The sequence below is a fragment of the Triturus cristatus genome, chromosome 1_1 (assembly GCF_964204655.1).
Source record: "Triturus cristatus chromosome 1_1, aTriCri1.1, whole genome shotgun sequence".
NCBI lineage: Eukaryota > Metazoa > Chordata > Amphibia > Caudata > Salamandridae > Triturus > Triturus cristatus.
This window is the reverse complement of record NC_140579.1, coordinates 350,320,980-350,339,890: the sequence shown is the minus strand read 5'-3', so window position 1 is coordinate 350,339,890 and position 18,911 is coordinate 350,320,980.

Here is an 18,911-nt window from a genome sequence, read left to right as displayed (position 1 = left end):
TTCTAGGCGTACTTACCAGTAGCTTGTATTTCCTTCCATAGGAATCCATTGTGTGGTTTTCAGCAGAGAAGTTTCGAAGTGTGGAGTTTTGGAACTTACAAATATTCCTCTAAAATCAGACGAACTTCGAATTCCGATTTACTCACCTGTTATCAGGAGAGACCTCAGTGCTGAATCTTTAAGGCCAGTACTGATCCTGAAAAGTAATTCTAACCATACTTACCAGTAGGTTGAATTTCCTTCCATAGGCTAACATTGACTGGTTTCACTTGGAAATTCTTCTCAGTGTGGAGGTTTGGAACTTTAAAATAATCCTCTAAAATTAGCCGAACTACGAATTCCGATTTACTCACAAGTTATCAGGAGAGACCTCAGTGCTGAATCTTTAAGGCCAGTACTGATCCTGAAAAGTAATTCTAACCATACTTACCAGTGGGTTGAATTTCCTTCCATAGGCTAACATTGACTGGTTTCACTTGGAAATTCTTCTCAGTGTGGAGGTTTGGAACTCTAAAATATTCCTCTAAAATCAGCCGAATTACGAATTCCGATTTATTCAAATGTTATCAGGAGAGACCTCAGTGCTTAATCTTTAAGGCCAGTACTGATCCTGAAAATGTATTCTAACCGTACTTACCAGTAACTTGTATTTCCTTCCATAGGCTTACATTGACTGGTTTCACTTGGAAATTCTTCTAAGTGTGGAGTTTTGGAACTTTAAAATATTCCTCTAAAACCAGCCAAATTACGAATTACGATTTACTCACATGTTATCAGGAGAGAACACAGTGCTGCATCTTTTAGCCCAGCACTGACCCTAAAAAGTTATTCTAAGCATACTTACCAGTAACTTGTATTTCCTTCCATAGGAATCAATTGTGTGGTTTTCAGCAGAGAAGTTTCGAAGTGTGGAGTTTTGGTACTTACAAATATTCCTCTAAAATAAGCCAAACTACAAATTCCGATTTACTTACCTGTTATCAGAAGAGATCCCAGAGCTGCATCTTTTAGCCCAGCACTGACCCTGAAAAGTAATTCGAAGCGTACTTACAAGTAACTTGTATTTCCTTCCATAGGAATTCATTGTGTGGTTTTCAGCAGAAAAGTATCAAAGGTTGGAGTTTTGGAGCTTACAAATATTCCTCTAAAATCAGCTGAACTACGAATTCCGATTTACTCAAATGTTATCAGGAGAGACCTCAGTGCTGAATCTTTAAGGCCAGTACTGATCCTGAAAAGTAATTCTAACCGTACTTACCAGTAACTTGTATTTCCTTCCTTAGGCTTACATTGACAGTTTTCACTTGGAAATTCTTCTTAGTGTGGAGTTTTGGAACTTTAAAATATTCCTCTAAAATCAGCCAAACTACGAATTCTGATTTACTCAAATGTTATCAGGAGAGACCTCAGTGCTGCATCTTTTAGCCCAGCACTGACCCTGAAAATTAATTCTAACCGTACTTACCAGTCACTTGTATTTCCTTCCGTAGGCTTACATTGACTGGTTTCACTTGGAAATTCTTCTAAGTATGAAGTTTTGGAACTTTAAAATATTCCTCTAAAATCAGCCAAACTACGAATTCCGATTTACTCACATGTTGTCAGGAGAGAACTCAGTGCTGCATCTTTTAGCCCAGCACTGACCCTGAAAAGTAATTCTAAGCATACTTACCAGTAACTTGTATTTCCTTCCATAGGAATCCATTGTGTGGTTTTCAGCAGAGAAGTTTCGAAGTGTGGAGTTTTGGTACTTACAAATAGTCCTCTAAAATAAGCCAAACTACGAATTCCGATTTACTCACCTGTTATCAGGAGAGATCCCCGAGCTGCATCTTTTAGCCCAGCACTGACCCTGAAAAGTAATTCGAAGCGTACTTACAAGTAACTTGTATTTCCTTCCATAGGAATCCATTGTGTTTTTCAGCAGAAAAGTATCTAAGTGTGGAGTTTTGGAACTTACAAATATTCCTCTAAAATCAGCCGAACTACGAATTCCGATTTACTCAAATGTTATCAGGAGAGACCTCAGTGCTGAATCTTTAAGGCCAGTACTGATCCTGAAAAGTAATTCTAACCGTACTAACCAGTAACTTGTATTTCCTTCCATAGGCTTACATTGACTGGTTTCACTTGGAAATTCTTCTTAGTGTGGAGTTTTGGAACATTGAAATATTCATCTAAAATCAGCCAAACTATGAATTCCGATTTACTCAAATGTTATCAGGAGAGACCTCAGTGCTGCATCTTTTGGCCCAGCAATGACCCTGAAAAGTAATTCTAAGCATACTTACCAGTAACTTGTATTTCCTTCCATAGGAATCCATTGTGTGGTTTTCAGCAGAGAAGTTTCGAAGTGTGTAGTTTTGGTACTTACAAATATTCCTCTAAAATAAGCCAAACTACGAATTCCGATTTACTCACATGTCATCAGGAGACAACTCAGTGCTGCATCTTTTAGCCCAGCACTGACCCTGAAAAGAAATTCTAAGCGTACTTACCAGTAACTTGTATTTCCTTCCTTAGGAATCCATTGTGTGGTTTTCAGCAGAAAAGTTTCGAAGTATGGAGTTTTGGAACTAACAAATATTCCTCTAAAATCAGCTGAATTCCGAATTCCGATTTACTCTCCTGTTATCAGGAGAGAACCCAGTGCTGCATCTTTTAGCCCAGCACTGACCCTGAAAAGTAATTCTAGGCGTACTTACCAGTAGCTTGTATTTCCGTCAATAAGAATCCGTTGTGTGGTTTTCAGCAGAAAAGTATGAAAGTGTGGAGTTTTGGAACTTACAGATATATTCCTCTAAAATCAGCCGAACTACGAATTCCGATTTACTCATTTGTTATCAGGAGAGATCCCAGTGCTACATCTTTTAGCCCAGCACTGACCCTGAAAAGTAATTCTAAGCATACTTACCAGTAACTTGTATTTCCTTCCATAGGAATCCATTGTGTGGTTTTCAGCAGAGAAGTTTCGAAGTGTGGAGTTTTGGAACTTACAAATATTCCTCTAAAATCAGACGAACTACGAAATCCGATTTACTCACCTGTTATCAGGAGAGACCTCAGTGCTGAATCTTTAATTCCAGTACTGATCCTGAAAAGTAATTCTAACCATACTTACCAGTGGGTTGAATTTCCTTCCATAGGCTAACATTGACTGGTTTCACTTGGAAATTCTTCTCAGTGTGGAGGTTTGGAACTGTAAAATATTCCTCTAAAATCAGCCGAACTACGAATTCCGATTTACTCAAATGTTATCAGGAGAGACCTCAGTGCTGAATCTTTAAGGCCAGTACTGATCCTGAAAATTAATTCTAACCGTACTTACCAGTAACTTGTATTTCCTTCCGTAGGCTTACTTTGACTGGTTTCACTTGGAAATTCTTTTAAGTATGGAGTTTTGGAACTTTAAAATATTCCTCTAAAATCAGCCAAACTACGAATTCCGATTTACTCACATGTTGTCAGGAGAGAACTCAGTGCTGCATCTTTTAGCCCAGCACTGACCCTGAAAAGTAATTCTAAGCATACTTACCAGTAACTTGTATTTCCTTCCATAGGAATCCATTGTGTGGTTTTCAGCAGAGAAGTTTCGAAGTGTGGAGTTTTGGTACTTACAAATAGTTCTCTAAAATAAGCCAAACTACGAATTCCGATTTACTCACCTGTTATCAGGAGAGATCCCCGAGCTGCAACTTTTAGCCCAGCACTGACCCTGAAAAGTAATTCGAAGCGTACTTACAAGTAACTTGTATTTCCTTCCATAGGAATCCATTGTGTTTTTCAGCAGAAAAGTATCTAAGTGTGGAGTTTTGGAACTTACAAATATTCCTCTAAAATCAGCCGAACTACGAATTCCGATTTACTCATATGTTATCAGGAGAGACCTCAGTGCTGAATCTTTAAGGCCAGTACTGATCCTGAAAAGTAATTCTAACCGTACTAACCAGTAACTTGTATTTCCTTCCATAGGCTTACATTGACTGGTTTCACTTGGAAATTCTTCTTAGTGTGGAGTTTTGGAACTTTAAAATATTCATCTAAAATCAGCCAAACTATGAATTCCGATTTACTCAAATGTTATCAGGAGAGACCTCAGTGCTGCATCTTTTGGCCCAGCAATGACCCTGAAAAGTAATTCTAAGCATACTTACCAGTAACTTGTATTTTCTTCCATAGGAATCCATTGTGTGGTTTTCAGCAGAGAAGTTTCGAAGTGTGTAGTTTTGGTACTTACAAATATTCCTCTAAAATAAGCCAAACTACGAATTCCGATTTACTCACATGTCATCAGGAAACAACTCAGTGCTGCATCTTTTAGCCCAGCACTGACCCTGAAAAAAAATTCTAAGCGTACTTACCAGTAACTTGTATTTCCTTCCTTAGGAATCCATTGTGTGGTTTTCAGCAGAAAAGTTTCGAAGTGTGGAGTTTTGGAACTAACAAATATTCCTCTAAAATCAGCTGAATTCCGAATTCCGATTTACTCTCCTGTTATCAGGAGAGAACCCAGTGCTGCATCTTTTAGCCCAGCACTGACCCTGAAAAGTAATTCTAGGCGTACTTACCAGTAGCTTGTATTTCCGTCAATAGGAATCCGTTGTGTGGTTTTCAGCAGAAAAGTATGAAAGTGTGGAGTTTTGGAACTTACAGATATATTCCTCTAAAATCAGCCGAACTACGAATTCCGATTTAATCATTTGTTATCAGGAGAGATCCCAGTGCTACATCTTTTAGCCCAGCACTGACCCTGAAAAGTAATTCTAAGCATACTTACCAGTAACTTGTATTTCCTTCCATAGGAATCCATTGTGTGGTTTTCAGCAGAGAAGTTTCGAAGTGTGGAGCTTTGGAACTTACAGATATATTCCTCTAAAATCAGCCGAACTACGAATTCCGATTTACTCACCTGTTATCAGGAGAGACCTCAGTGCTGAATCTTTAAGGCCAGTACTGATCCTGAAAAGTAATTCTAACCATACTTACCAGTAGGTTGAATTTCCTTCCATAGGCTAACATTGACTGGTTTCACTTGGAAATTCTTCTCAGTGTGGAGGTTTGGAACTTTAAAATAATCCTCTAAAATTAGCCGAACTACGAATTCCGATTTACTCACCTGTTATCAGGAGAGACCTCAGTGCTGAATCTTTAAGGCCAGTACTGATCCTGAAAAGTAATTCTAACCATACTTACCAGTGGGTTGAATTTCCTTCCATAGGCTAACATTGACTGGTTTCACTTGGAAATTCTTCTCAGTGTGGAGGTTTGGAACTCTAAAATATTCCTCTAAAATCAGCCGAACTACGAATTCCGATTTACTCAAATGTTATCAGGAGAGACCTCAGTGCTGAATCTTTAAGGCCAGTACTGATCCTGAAAATTAATTCTAACCGTACTTACCAGTAACTTGTATTTCCTTCCGTAGGCTTACATTGACTGGTTTCACTTGGAAATTCTTCTAAGTATGGAGTTTTGGAACTTTAAAATATTCCTCTAAAATCAGCCAAACTACGAATTCCGATTTACTCACATGTTGTCAGGAGAGAACTCAGTGCTGCATCTTTTAGCCCAGCACTGACCCTGAAAAGTAATTCTAAGCATACTTACCAGTAACTTGTATTTCCTTCCATAGGAATCCATTGTGTGGTTTTCAGCAGAGAAGTTTCGAAGTGTGGAGTTTTGGTACTTACAAATAGTCCTCTAAAATAAGCCAAACTACGAATTCCGATTTACTCACCTGTTATCAGGAGAGATCAGGAGTTTCGAAGTGTGGAGTTTTGGAACTAACAAATATTCCTCTAAAATCAGCTGAATTCCGAATTCCGATTTACTCTCCTGTTATCAGGAGAGAACCCAGTGCTGCATCTTTTAGCCCAGCACTGACCCTGAAAAGTAATTCTAGGCGTACTTACCAGTAGCTTGTATTTCCGTCAATAGGAATCCGTTGTGTGGTTTTCAGCAGAAAAGTATGAAAGTGTGGAGTTTTGGAACTTACAGATATATTCCTCTAAAATCAGCCGAACTACGAATTCCGATTTACTCATTTGTTATCAGGAGAGATCCCAGTGCTACATCTTTTAGCCCAGCACTGACCCTGAAAAGTAATTCTAAGCATACTTACCAGTAACTTGTATTTCCTTCCATAGGAATCCATTGTGTGGTTTTCAGCAGAGAAGTTTCGAAGTGTGGAGTTTTGGAACTTACAAATATTCCTCTAAAATCAGACGAACTACGAAATCCGATTTACTCACCTGTTATCAGGAGAGACCTCAGTGCTGAATCTTTAAGGCCAGTACTGATCCTGGAAAGTAATTCTAACCATACTTACCAGTAGGTTGAATTTCCTTCCATAGGCTAACATTGACTGGTTTCACTTGGAAATTCTTCTCAGTGTGGAGGTTTGGAACTGTAAAATATTCCTCTAAAATCAGCCGAACTACGAATTCCGATTTACTCAAATGTTATCAGGAGAGACCTCAGTGCTGAATCTTTAAGGCCAGTACTGATCCTGAAAATTAATTCTAACCGTACTTACCAGTAACTTGTATTTCCTTCCGTAGGCTTACTTTGACTGGTTTCACTTGGAAATTCTTTTAAGTATGGAGTTTTGGTACTTACAAATAGTCCTCTAAAATAAGCCAAACTACGAATTCCGATTTACTCACCTGTTATCAGGAGAGATCAGGAGTTTCGAAGTGTGGAGTTTTGGAACTAACAAATATTCCTCTAAAATCAGCTGAATTCCGAATTCCGATTTACTCTCCTGTTATCAGGAGAGAACCCAGTGCTGCATCTTTTAGCCCAGCACTGACCCTGAAAAGTAATTCTAGGCGTACTTACCAGTAGCTTGTATTTCCGTCAATAGGAATCCGTTGTGTGGTTTTCAGCAGAAAAGTATGAAAGTGTGGAGTTTTGGAACTTACAGATATATTCCTCTAAAATCAGCCGAACTACGAATTCCGATTTACTCATTTGTTATCAGGAGAGATCCCAGTGCTACATCTTTTAGCCCAGCACTGACCCTGAAAAGTAATTCTAAGCATACTTACAAGTAACTTGTATTTCCTTCCATAGGAATCCATTGTGTTTTTCAGCAGAAAAGTATCTAAGTGTGGAGTTTTGGAACTTACAAATATTCCTCTAAAATCAGCCGAACTACGAATTCCGATTTACTCAAATGTTATCAGGAGAGATCCCAGTGCTGCAACTTTTAGCCCAGCACTGACCCTGAAAAGTAATTCGAAGCGTACTTACAAGTAACTTGTATTTCCTTCCATAGGAATCCATTGTGTTTTTCAGCAGAAAAGTATCTAAGTGTGAAGTTTTGGAACTTACAAATATTCCTCTAAAATCAGCCGAACTACGAATTCCGATTTACTCAAATGTTATCAGGAGAGACCTCAGTGCTGAATCTTTAAGGCCAGTACTGATCCTGAAAAGTAATTCTAACCGTACTAACCAGTAACTTGTATTTCCTTCCATAGGCTTACATTGACTGGTTTCACTTGGAAATTCTTCTTAGTGTGGAGTTTTGGAACATTGAAATATTCATCTAAAATCAGCCAAACTATGAATTCCGATTTACTCAAATGTTATCAGGAGAGACCTCAGTGCTGCATCTTTTGGCCCAGCAATGACCCTGAAAAGTAATTCTAAGCATACTTACCAGTAACTTGTATTTCCTTCCATAGGAATCCATTGTGTGGTTTTCAGCAGAGAAGTTTCGAAGTGTGTAGTTTTGGTACTTACAAATATTCCTCTAAAATAAGCCAAACTACGAATTCCGATTTACTCACATGTCATCAGGAGACAACTCAGTGCTGCATCTTTTAGCCCAGCACTGACCCTGAAAAGAAATTCTAAGCGTACTTACCAGTAACTTGTATTTCCTTCCTTAGGAATCCATTGTGTGGTTTTCAGCAGAAAAGTTTCGAAGTATGGAGTTTTGGAACTAACAAATATTCCTCTAAAATCAGCTGAATTCCGAATTCCGATTTACTCTCCTGTTATCAGGAGAGAACCCAGTGCTGCATCTTTTAGCCCAGCACTGACCCTGAAAAGTAATTCTAGGCGTACTTACCAGTAGCTTGTATTTCCGTCAATAAGAATCCGTTGTGTGGTTTTCAGCAGAAAAGTATGAAAGTGTGGAGTTTTGGAACTTACAGATATATTCCTCTAAAATCAGCCGAACTACGAATTCCGATTTACTCATTTGTTATCAGGAGAGATCCCAGTGCTACATCTTTTAGCCCAGCACTGACCCTGAAAAGTAATTCTAAGCATACTTACCAGTAACTTGTATTTCCTTCCATAGGAATCCATTGTGTGGTTTTCAGCAGAGAAGTTTCGAAGTGTGGAGTTTTGGAACTTACAAATATTCCTCTAAAATCAGACGAACTACGAAATCCGATTTACTCACCTGTTATCAGGAGAGACCTCAGTGCTGAATCTTTAAGGCCAGTACTGATCCTGGAAAGTAATTCTAACCATACTTACCAGTAGGTTGAATTTCCTTCCATAGGCTAACATTGACTGGTTTCACTTGGAAATTCTTCACAGTGTGGAGGTTTGGAACTTTAAAATAATCCTCTAAAATTAGCCGAACTACGAATTCCGATTTACTCACCTGTTATCAGGAGAGACCTCCGTGCTGAATCTTTAATTCCAGTACTGATCCTGAAAAGTAATTCTAACCATACTTACCAGTGGGTTGAATTTCCTTCCATAGGCTAACATTGACTGGTTTCACTTGGAAATTCTTCTCAGTGTGGAGGTTTGGAACTGTAAAATATTCCTCTAAAATCAGCCGAACTACGAATTCCGATTTACTCAAATGTTATCAGGAGAGACCTCAGTGCTGAATCTTTAAGGCCAGTACTGATCCTGAAAATTAATTCTAACCGTACTTACCAGTAACTTGTATTTCCTTCCGTAGGCTTACTTTGACTGGTTTCACTTGGAAATTCTTTTAAGTATGGAGTTTTGGAACTTTAAAATATTCCTCTAAAATCAGCCAAACTACGAATTCCGATTTACTCACATGTTGTCAGGAGAGAACTCAGTGCTGCATCTTTTAGCCCAGCACTGACCCTGAAAAGTAATTCTAAGCATACTTACCAGTAACTTGTATTTCCTTCCATAGGAATCCATTGTGTGGTTTTCAGCAGAGAAGTTTCGAAGTGTGGAGTTTTGGTACTTACAAATAGTTCTCTAAAATAAGCCAAACTACGAATTCCGATTTACTCACCTGTTATCAGGAGAGATCCCCGAGCTGCAACTTTTAGCCCAGCACTGACCCTGAAAAGTAATTCGAAGCGTACTTACAAGTAACTTGTATTTCCTTCCATAGGAATCCATTGTGTTTTTCAGCAGAAAAGTATCTAAGTGTGGAGTTTTGGAACTTACAAATATTCCTCTAAAATCAGCCGAACTACGAATTCCGATTTACTCAAATGTTATCAGGAGAGACCTCAGTGCTGAATCTTTAAGGCCAGTACTGATCCTGAAAAGTAATTCTAACCGTACTAACCAGTAACTTGTATTTCCTTCCATAGGCTTACATTGACTGGTTTCACTTGGAAATTCTTCTTAGTGTGGAGTTTTGGAACTTTAAAATATTCATCTAAAATCAGCCAAACTATGATTTCCGATTTACTCAAATGTTATCAGGAGAGACCTCAGTGCTGCATCTTTTGGCCCAGCAATGACCCTGAAAAGTAATTCTAAGCATACTTACCAGTAACTTGTATTTTCTTCCTTAGGAATCCATTGTGTGGTTTTCAGCAGAGAAGTTTCGAAGTGTGTAGTTTTGGTACTTACAAATATTCCTCTAAAATAAGCCAAACTACGAATTCCGATTTACTCACATGTCATCAGGAGACAACTCAGTGCTGCATCTTTTAGCACAGCACTGACCCTGAAAAAAAATTCTAAGCGTACTTACCAGTAACTTGTATTTCCTTCCTTAGGAATCCATTGTGTGGTTTTCAGCAGAAAAGTTTCGAAGTGTGGAGTTTTGGAACTAACAAATATTCCTCTAAAATCAGCTGAATTCCGAATTCCGATTTACTCTCCTGTTATCAGGAGAGAACCCAGTGCTGCATCTTTTAGCCCAGCACTGACCCTGAAAAGTAATTCTAGGCGTACTTACCAGTAGCTTGTATTTCCGTCAATAGGAATCCGTTGTGTGGTTTTCAGCAGAAAAGTATGAAAGTGTGGAGTTTTGGAACTTACAGATATATTCCTCTAAAATCAGCCGAACTACGAATTCCGATTTACTCATTTGTTATCAGGAGAGATCCCAGTGCTACATCTTTTAGCCCAGCACTGACCCTGAAAAGTAATTCTAAGCATACTTACCAGTAACTTGTATTTCCTTCCATAGGAATCCATTGTGTGGTTTTCAGCAGAGAAGTTTCGAAGTGTGGAGCTTTGGAACTTACAAATATTCCTCTAAAATCAGACGAACTACGAATTCCGATTTACTCACCTGTTATCAGGAGAGACCTCAGTGCTGAATCTTTAAGGCCAGTACTGATCCTGAAAAGTAATTCTAACCATACTTACCAGTAGGTTGAATTTCCTTCCATAGGCTAACATTGACTGGTTTCACTTGGAAATTCTTCTCAGTGTGGAGGTTTGGAACTTTAAAATAATCCTCTAAAATTAGCCAAACTACGAATTCCGATTTACTCACCTGTTATCAGGAGAGACCTCAGTGCTGAATCTTTAAGGCCAGTACTGATCCTGAAAAGTAATTCTAACCATACTTACCAGTGGGTTGAATTTCCTTCCATAGGCTAACATTGACTGGTTTCACTTGGAAATTCTTCTCAGTGTGGAGGTTTGGAACTCTAAAATATTCCTCTAAAATCAGCCGAACTACGAATTCCGATTTACTCAAATGTTATCAGGAGAGACCTCAGTGCTGAATCTTTAAGGCCAGTACTGATCCTGAAAATTAATTCTAACCGTACTTACCAGTAACTTGTATTTCCTTCCGTAGGCTTACATTGACTGGTTTCACTTGGAAATTCTTCTAAGTATGGAGTTTTGGAACTTTAAAATATTCCTCTAAAATCAGCCAAACTACGAATTCCGATTTACTCACATGTTGTCAGGAGAGAACTCAGTGCTGCATCTTTTAGCCCAGCACTGACCCTGAAAAGTAATTCTAAGCATACTTACCAGTAACTTGTATTTCCTTCCATAGGAATCCATTGTGTGGTTTTCAGCAGAGAAGTTTCGAAGTGTGGAGTTTTGGTACTTACAAATAGTCCTCTAAAATAAGCCAAACTACGAATTCCGATTTACTCACCTGTTATCAGGAGAGATCCCCGAGCTGCAACTTTTAGCCCAGCACTGACCCTGAAAAGTAATTCGAAGCGTACTTACAAGTAACTTGTATTTCCTTCCATAGGAATCCATTGTGTTTTTCAGCAGAAAAGTATCTAAGTGTGGAGTTTTGGAACTTACAAATATTCCTCTAAAATCAGCCGAACTACGAATTCCGATTTACTTAAATGTTATCAGGAGAGACCTCAGTGCTGAATCTTTAAGGCCAGTACTGATCCTGAAAAGTAATTCTAACCGTACTAACCAGTAACTTGTATTTCCTTCCATAGGCTTACATTGACTGGTTTCACTTGGAAATTCTTCTTAGTGTGGAGTTTTGGAACTTTAAAATATTAATCTTAAATCAGCCAAACTATGAATTCCGATTTACTCAAATGTTATCAGGAGAGACCTCAGTGCTGCATCTTTTGGCCCAGCAATGACCCTGAAAAGTAATTCTAAGCATAATTACCAGTAACTTGTATTTCCTTCCATAGGAATCCATTGTGTGGTTTTCAGCAGAGAAGTTTCGAAGTGTGTAGTTTTGGTACTTACAAATATTCCTCTAAAATAAGCCAAACTACGAATTCCGATTTACTCACATGTCATCAGGAGACAACTCAGTGCTGCATCTTTTAGCCCAGCACTGACCCTGAAAAGAAATTCTAAGCGTACTTACCAGTAACTTGTATTTCCTTCCTTAGGAATCCATTGTGTGGTTTTCAGCAGAAAAGTTTCGAAGTGTGGAGTTTTGGAACTAACAAATATTCCTCTAAAATCAGCTGAATTCCGAATTCCGATTTACTCTCCTGTTATCAGGAGAGAACCCAGTGCTGCATCTTTTAGCCCAGCACTGACCCTGAAAAGTAATTCTAGGCGTACTTACCAGTAGCTTGTATTTCCGTCAATAGGAATCCGTTGTGTGGTTTTCAGCAGAAAAGTATGAAAGTGTGGAGTTTTGGAACTTACAGATATATTCCTCTAAAATCAGCCGAACTACGAATTCCGATTTACTCATTTGTTATCAGGAGAGATCCCAGTGCTACATCTTTTAGCCCAGCACTGACCCTGAAAAGTAATTCTAAGCATACTTACCAGTAACTTGTATTTCCTTCCATAGGAATCCATTGTGTGGTTTTCAGCAGAGAAGTTTCGAAGTGTGGAGTTTTGGAACTTACAAATATTCCTCTAAAATCAGACGAACTTCGAATTCCGATTTACTCACCTGTTATCAGGAGAGACCTCAGTGCTGAATCTTTAAGGCCAGTACTGATCCTGAAAAGTAATTCTAACCATGCTTACCAGTAGGTTGAATTTCCTTCCATAGGCTAACATTGACTGGTTTCACTTGGAAATTCTTCTCAGTGTGGAGGTTTGGAACTTTAAAATAATCCTCTAAAATTAGCCGAACTACGAATTCCGATTTACTCACCTGTTATCAGGAGAGACCTCAGTGCTGAATCTTTAAGGCCAGTACTGATCCTGAAAAGTAATTCTAACCATACTTACCAGTGGGTTGAATTTCCTTCCATAGGCTAACATTGACTGGTTTCACTTGGAAATTCTTCTCAGTGTGGAGGTTTGGAACTCTAAAATATTCCTCTAAAATCAGCCGAATTACGAATTCCGATTTATTCAAATGTTATCAGGAGAGACCTCAGTGCTTAATCTTTAAGGCCAGTACTGATCCTGAAAATTTATTCTAACCGTACTTACCAGTAACTTGTATTTCCTTCCATAGGCTTACATTGACTGGTTTCACTTGGAAATTCTTCTAAGTGTGGAGTTTTGGAACTTTAAAATATTCCTCTAAAATCAGCCAAACTACGAATTACGATTTACTCACATGTTATCAGGAGAGAACACAGTGCTGCATCTTTTAGCCCAGCACTGACCCTGAAAAGTTATTCTAAGCATACTTACCAGTAACTTGTATTTCCTTCCATAGGAATCAATTGTGTGGTTTTCAGCAGAGAAGTTTCGAAGTGTGGAGTTTTGGTACTTACAAATATTCCTCTAAAATAAGCCAAACTACAAATTCCGATTTACTCACCTGTTATCAGAAGAGATCCCAGAGCTGCATCTTTTAGCCCAGCACTGACCCTGAAAAGTAATTCGAAGCGTACTTACAAGTAACTTGTATTTCCTTCCATAGGAATTCATTGTGTGGTTTTCAGCAGAAAAGTATCAAAGGTTGGAGTTTTGGAGCTTACAAATATTCCTCTAAAATCAGCTGAACTACGAATTCCGATTTACTCAAATGTTATCAGGAGAGACCTCAGTGCTGAATCTTTAAGGCCAGTACTGATCCTGAAAAGTAATTCTAACCGTACTTACCAGTAACTTGTATTTCCTTCCTTAGGCTTACATTGACAGTTTTCACTTGGAAATTCTTCTTAGTGTGGAGTTTTGGAACTTTAAAATATTCCTCTAAAATCAGCCAAACTACGAATTCTGATTTACTCAAATGTTATCAGGAGAGACCTCAGTGCTGCATCTTTTAGCCCAGCACTGACCCTGAAAATTAATTCTAACCGTACTTACCAGTAACTTGTATTTCCTTCCGTAGGCTTACATTGACTGGTTTCACTTGGAAATTCTTCTAAGTATGGAGTTTTGGAACTTTAAAATATTCCTCTAAAATCAGCCAAACTACGAATTCCGATTTACTCACATGTTGTCAGGAGAGAACTCAGTGCTGCATCTTTTAGCCCAGCACTGACCCTGAAAAGTAATTCTAAGCATACTTACCAGTAACTTGTATTTCCTTCCATAGGAATCCATTGTGTGGTTTTCAGCAGAGAAGTTTCGAAGTGTGGAGTTTTGGTACTTACAAATAGTCCTCTAAAATAAGCCAAACTACGAATTCCGATTTACTCACCTGTTATCAGGAGAGATCCCCGAGCTGCATCTTTTAGCCCAGCACTGACCCTGAAAAGTAATTCGAAGCGTACTTACAAGTAACTTGTATTTCCTTCCATAGGAATCCATTGTGTTTTTCAGCAGAAAAGTATCTAAGTGTGGAGTTTTGGAACTTACAAATATTCCTCTAAAATCAGCCGAACTACGAATTCCGATTTACTCAAATGTTATCAGGAGAGACCTCAGTGCTGAATCTTTAAGGCCAGTACTGATCCTGAAAAGTAATTCTAACCGTACTAACCAGTAACTTGTATTTCCTTCCATAGGCTTACATTGACTGGTTTCACTTGGAAATTCTTCTTAGTGTGGAGTTTTGGAACTTTGAAATATTCATCTAAAATCAGCCAAACTATGAATTCCGATTTACTCAAATGTTATCAGGAGAGACCTCAGTGCTGCATCTTTTGGCCCAGCAATGACCCTGAAAAGTAATTCTAAGCATACTTACCAGTAACTTGTATTTCCTTCCATAGGAATCCATTGTGTGGTTTTCAGCAGAGAAGTTTCGAAGTGTGTAGTTTTGGTACTTACAAATATTCCTCTAAAATAAGCCAAACTACGAATTCCGATTTACTCACATGTCATCAGGAGACAACTCAGTGCTGCATCTTTTAGCCCAGCACTGACCCTGAAAAGAAATTCTAAGCGTACTTACCAGTAACTTGTATTTCCTTCCTTAGGAATCCATTGTGTGGTTTTCAGCAGAAAAGTTTTGAAGTGTGGAGTTTTGGAACTAACAAATATTCCTCTAAAATCAGCTGAATTCCGAATTCCGATTTACTCTCCTGTTATCAGGAGAGAACCCAGTGCTGCATCTTTTAGCCCAGCACTGACCCTGAAAAGTAATTCTAGGCGTACTTACCAGTAGCTTGTATTTCCGTCAATAGGAATCCGTTGTGTGGTTTTCAGCAGAAAAGTATGAAAGTGTGGAGTTTTGGAACTTACAGATATATTCCTCTAAAATCAGCCGAACTACGAATTCCGATTTACTCATTTGTTATCAGGAGAGATCCCAGTGCTACATCTTTTAGCCCAGCACTGACCCTGAAAAGTAATTCTAAGCATACTTACCAGTAACTTGTATTTCCTTCCATAGGAATCCATTGTGTGGTTTTCAGCAGAGAAGTTTCGAAGTGTGGAGCTTTGGAACTTACAAATATTCCTCTAAAATCAGACGAACTACGAATTCCGATTTACTCACCTGTTATCAGGAGAGACCTCAGTGCTGAATCTTTAAGGCCAGTACTGATCCTGAAAAGTAATTCTAACCATACTTACCAGTAGGTTGAATTTCCTTCCATAGGCTAACATTGACTGGTTTCACTTGGAAATTCTTCTCAGTGTGGAGGTTTGGAACTTTAAAATAATCCTCTAAAATTAGCCGAACTACGAATTCCGATTTACTCACCTGTTATCAGGAGAGACCTCAGTGCTGAATCTTTAAGGCCAGTACTGATCCTGAAAAGTAATTCTAACCATACTTACCAGTGGGTTGAATTTCCTTCCATAGGCTAACATTGACTGTTTTCACTTGGAAATTCTTCTCAGTGTGGAGGTTTGGAACTCTAAAATATTCCTCTAAAATCAGCCGAACTACGAATTCCGATTTACTCAAATGTTATCAGGAGAGACCTCAGTGCTGAATCTTTAAGGCCAGTACTGATCCTGAAAATTAATTCTAACCGTACTTACCAGTAACTTGTATTTCCTTCCATAGGCTTACATTGACTGGTTTCACTTGGAAATTCTTCTAAGTGTGGAGTTTTGGAACTTTAAAATATTCCTCTAAAATCAGCCAAACTACGAATTACGATTTACTCACATGTTATCAGGAGAGAACACAGTGCTGCATCTTTTAGCCCAGCACTGACCCTGAAAAGTTATTCTAAGCATACTTACCAGTAACTTGTATTTCCTTCCATAGGAATCAATTGTGTGGTTTTCAGCAGAGAAGTTTCGAAGTGTGGAGTTTTGGTACTTACAAATAGTCCTCTAAAATAAGCCAAACTTCGAATTCCGATTTACTCACCTGTTATCAGGAGAGATCCCCGAGCTGCAACTTTTAGCCCAGCACTGACCCTGAAAAGTAATTCGAAGCGTACTTACAAGTAACTTGTATTTCCTTCCATAGGAATCCATTGTGTTTTTCAGCAGAAAAGTATCTAAGTGTGGAGTTTTGGAACTTACAAATATTCCTCTAAAATCAGCCGAACTACGAATTCCGATTTACTCAAATGTTATCAGGAGATACCTCAGTGCTGAATCTTTAAGGCCAGTACTGATCCTGAAAAGTAATTCTAACCGTACTAACCAGTAACTTGTATTTCCTTCCATAGGCTTACATTGACTGGTTTCACTTGGAAATTCTTCTTAGTGTGGAGTTTTGGAACTTTAAAATATTCATCTAAAATCAGCCAAACTATGAATTCCGATTTACTCAAATGTTATCAGGAGAGACCTCAGTGCTGCATCTTTTGGCCCAGCAATGACCCTGAAAAGTAATTCGAAGCGTACTTACAAGTAACTTGTATTTCCTTCCATAGGAATCCATTGTGTTTTTCAGCAGAAAAGTATCTAAGTGTGGAGTTTTGGAACTTACAAATATTCCTCTAAAATCAGCCGAACTACGAATTCCGATTTACTCAAATGTTATCAGGAGAGACCTCAGCGCTGAATCTTTAAGGCCAGTACTGATCCTGAAAAGTAATTCTAACCGTACTAACCAGTAACTTGTATTTCCCTCCATAGGCTTACATTGACTGGTTTCACTTGAAAATTCTTCTTAGTGTGGAGTTTTGGAACTTTAAAATATTCCTCTAAAATCAGCCAAACTATGAATTCCGATTTACTCAAATGTTATCAGGCGAGACCTCAGTGCTTCATCTTTTGGCCCAGCACTGACCCTGAAAAGTAATTCTAAGCATACTTACCAGTAACTTGTATTTCCTGCCTTAGGAATCCATTGTGTGGTTTTCTGCAGAGAAGTTTCGAAGTGTGTAGTTTTGGTACTTACAAATATTCCTTTAAAATAAGCCAAACTACGAATTCCGATTTACTCACATGTCATCAGGAGACAACTCAGTGCTGCATCTTTTAGCCCAGCACTGACCCTGAAAAGAAATTCTAAGCGTGCTTACCAGTAACTTGTATTTCCTTCCTTAGGAATCCATTGTGTGGTTTTCAGCAGAAAAGTTTCGAAGTGTGGAGTTTTGGAACTAACAAATATTCCTCTAAAATCAGCTGAATTCCGAATTCCGATTTACTCTCCTGTTATCAGGAGAGAACCCAGTGCTGCATCTTTTAGCCCAGCACTGACCCTGAAAAGTAATTCTAGGCGTACTTACCAGTAGCTTGTATTTCCGTCAATAGGAATCCGTTGTGTGGTTTTCAGCAGAAAAGTATGAAAGTGTGGAGTTTTGGAACTTACAGATATATTCCTCTAAAATCAGCCGAACTACGAATTCCGATTTACTCATTTGTTATCAGGAGAGATCCCAGTGCTACATCTTTTAGCCCAGCACTGACCCTGAAAAGTAATTCTAAGCATACTTACCAGTAACTTGTATTTCCTTCCATAGGAATCCATTGTGTGGTTTTCAGCAGAGAAGTTTCGAAGTGTGGAGTTTTGGAACTTACAAATATTCCTCTAAAATCAGACGAACTACGAATTCCGATTTACTCACCTGTTATCAGGAGAGACCTCAGTGCTGAATCTTTAAGGCCAGTACTGATCCTGAAAAGTAATTCTAACCATACTTACCAGTAGGTTGAATTTCCTTCCATAGGCTAACATTGACTGGTTTCACTTGGAAATTCTTCTTAGTGTTGAGGTTTGGAACTTTAAAATAATCCTCTAAAATTAGCCGAACTACGAATTCCGATTTACTCACCTGTTATCAGGAGAGACCTCAGTGCTGAATCTTTAAGGCCAGTACTGATCCTGAAAAGTAATTCTAACCATACTTACCAGTGGGTTGAATTTCCTTCCATAGGCTAACATTGACTGGTTTCACCTGGAAATTCTTCTCAGTGTGGAGGTTTGGAACTCTAAAATATTCCTCTAAAATCAGCCGAACTACGAATTCCGATTTACTCAAATGTTATCAGGAGAGACCTCAGTGCTGAATCTTTAAGGCCAGTACTGATCCTGAAAATTAATTCTAACCATACTTACCAGTAACTTGTATTTCCTTCCATAGGCTTACATTGACTGGTTTCACTTGGAAATTCTTCTAAGTGTGGAGTTTTGGAACTTTAAAATATTCCTCTAAAATCAGCCAAACTACGAATTACGATTTACTCACATGTTATCAGGAGAGAACACAGTGCTGCATCTTTTAGCCCAGCACTGACCCTGAAAAGTTATTCTAAGCATACTTACCAGTAACTTGTATTTCCTTCCATAGGAATCAATTGTGTGGTTTTCAGCAGAGAAGTTTCGAAGTGTGGAGTTTTGGTACTTACAAATATTCCTCTAAAATAAGCCAAACTACAAATTCCGATTTACTCACCTGTTATCAGAAGAGATCCCAGAGCTGCATCTTTTAGCCCAGCACTGACCCTGAAAAGAAATTCTAAGCGTACTTACCAGTAACTTGTATTTCCTTCCTTAGGAATCCATTGTGTGGTTTTCAGCAGAAAAGTTTCGAAGTGTG